Raw genomic sequence first — 2,911 nt, 5'->3', positions numbered from 1 at the left:
TGACACCGACTCATCCTACTCACCAGAGATACTGTTATCTGGTCCAGCCCAAGGGTAGGTAATAACTTCAACATCTCAAGGCAGATTCGTCCACTGGCCGGGATTGCGACCCTCTCTTCTCGACCGTGATCACAACTCACGCCTTGTCGCCCATATAGACAACCTACCATATCAAGAAGGCGTTCCACTCACTTCCAACCGCGAAGAAAGTTACACAGAGATTGCAACATCAAGCTCCGGAAGCTACTACCCGGATTGGGAGATACTTGTTATTACTCAGAATAACAACCCGGGTACTAGCTAGAACAGAACCCCCAGGAGATTAGTGCAAATCGATAACATCTCCGAAGATGAGTCTACAGCTGACGCCCCTCACGGTGAAACTTCCGAGCAGTGCAACCAACGAAGGGCGCGCAATGCCACTCGAGCTGAGCGACGACAGTCGATGGCTACAAATATTCCTATTACAAATCTTGAAAGGGCTCTCAACGCAGTCTAGGCTCAGGAGCATAATACTCCACTCGCGGCTATCGCTTCAATCAACCTTTTGACGACATTGATGCCTCAGGATAAGGATAACGCAGCCACAACTCAACTCGTGCAGCGCGGCAACGGACTAATCGCACAACTCGCGGAGCAAGCTTACAAGCTACTCGACAAAGAATCACCAATCCCGTCCGTTCCTCGTATCACATCTCATCAAGAAGGTAGCAGGGGAGCTGTAGATAAAAATGCCGCCCCAGGAAACGACGATGCAATCAACCAACCTCGGCAACATAGCCAAGGTCCAAGCAAGCACAAAGCTCCTACTCGATAGAAAGATGTTGGTGAGGTCAGCTGCACCAACTCGGTTAAAAAGTATCCGCCCCACTCGGAAGATCCGCGAGACGTCCAACTTCAGCGATCTGCGAGAAATTCTCAACAGTCGGTGCGAACCAGAAGTCGATAGCTACAACCATTTTCCTGCTTTCACAAACCGGGTAATGAAAACAAAAACAACGAATGGAGAATGTGTGTCGACTACACTGACCTCAACAAACACTGCCCAAAAGATCCTTTCGGGCTACCCAGGATCGATCAAGTGGTTGACTCCACCGCTGGGTGCGCTTTGCTATGTTTTCTCGACTGCTACTCCGGCTATCACCAGATAAGCCTCAAAGAAGAAGATCAAGCCAAAACAGCATTCATCACGCCCTTTGGAGCTTTCTGCTACAAAACAATGTCCTTCGGACTAAAAAATGCAGGAGCAACTTATCAAAGGCTATACAGATCTGCTTCGAAAGGCAACTTCATTGCAATGTCGAAGCTTATATCGACGACGTCGTTGTCAAAATGAGAAATCGGGAGGAACTCATTGCTGACTTAGAAGAAACTTTCTCCAGTCTCCGCGCTTTCCGATGGAAACTCAATCCTACTAAGTGCGTCTTTGGAGTACCTTCCGGCAAATTACTCGGGTTCATCATTAGCCATCGGGGCATTGAGGCCAACTCGGAGAAGATATCTGCCATCACAAACATGCAGGCACCAGCCAGCATTAAGGATGTGCAGAAACTCACAGGCTACATGGCCGCTCTCAACCGGTTCGTCTCAAGACTTGGAGAACAGGGACTACCCTTCTTCAAGCTTCTCAAACGCCAGGACAAGTTCAAATGGATGGAAGAGGCAGATAAGGCATTAACACAACTCAAAGACTTTCTGTCAAAGCCTCCTGTACTCACCGCTCCCTCGCCGAATGAAGACTTGCTCCTATACATCTCCGCTACTACTCATGTCATCAGCACGGCAATAGTAGTCGAACGGTCTGAACCGGGCCACGCTTACAAGGTCCAACGACCTATCTACTTTGTCAGTGAAGTACTCTTAGACTCCAAAACTCGGTATTCACCGATACAAAAACTCTTATACGCTATTCTGCTCACCTCCCGGAAGCTGCGCCATTACTTCCAAGAGCACAACATCACAATCATCACCGATTTCCCGCTCGGCGAAATTCCCCATAACAAAGATGCCACGGGTCGAATCTCCAAATGGGCAGTCGAACTCGGAGCTCTCACTTTGAACTTCAAGCCAAGGACATGTTGGAGGTATGCCCTAGAGGCAATCATAGAGATGATGATATTCCATTTGTATCCATGATTTGTATATTGTGTTCATTGAATATCCATTAAAGGCTACTTGAATTGATTTGCAATTATGTGAATTGTATGTGAAACTCTTTACTTGTATGGTTATTCTAAAGTTGTCCCTAGTCGGAGTTCATGTGAGGACACACATGAATATTAGACTAGAACATGTATTAGTTGATGACTATGTTTCACAAGTCATGGACATGGAGATGTTGAACTAATAATGTGGACACATGTGGAGACATGTGTTAGGACTGACCCAACACGAGAAGTGGTTCTCTCTTTAAACAACATATACGCTTTGTCCTTAGACCTGAGATTGTCGCATGTTTTCTAGATGTGGATCGACCTACTTAGGGGCTATCAAACGCTACGCCGTAACAGGGTAGTTATAAAGGTAGCTTTCGGGTTTGTCAAGAAGCATGCTATGAGACATGGTCAATCAAGAAGGGATTTGCCCCTCTCTGATTGAGAGTGATATCTCTGGGCCCCTCGAGTGATCGGATCCGAAAATGCATGGCCATGCTACGTACGGTTAAGAGTTAACCTACAAAGGGATTCCGAATCACAGGATCGAGAAAGAGCGGTCGGCTTGAAGCTAGACCAAATATCGTGAGGCAAAGGGAATAGCATGTATATTATGTTGTGATGGTTCGTCTGATATGATCTTCGTATGCGTATAGGAGTTGGCACGTCTTGCTAGAGGCCGCTACCGACTATTGGGCCGAGTAGGAGTACTTGGGCCATGTCTATACGTATCCGAACCCATAGGGTCACACACTTAA

This window comes from Setaria viridis, chromosome 3, assembly GCF_005286985.2.
Source record: "Setaria viridis chromosome 3, Setaria_viridis_v4.0, whole genome shotgun sequence".
NCBI lineage: Eukaryota > Viridiplantae > Streptophyta > Magnoliopsida > Poales > Poaceae > Setaria > Setaria viridis.
This window is presented reverse-complemented; position numbering follows the sequence as displayed.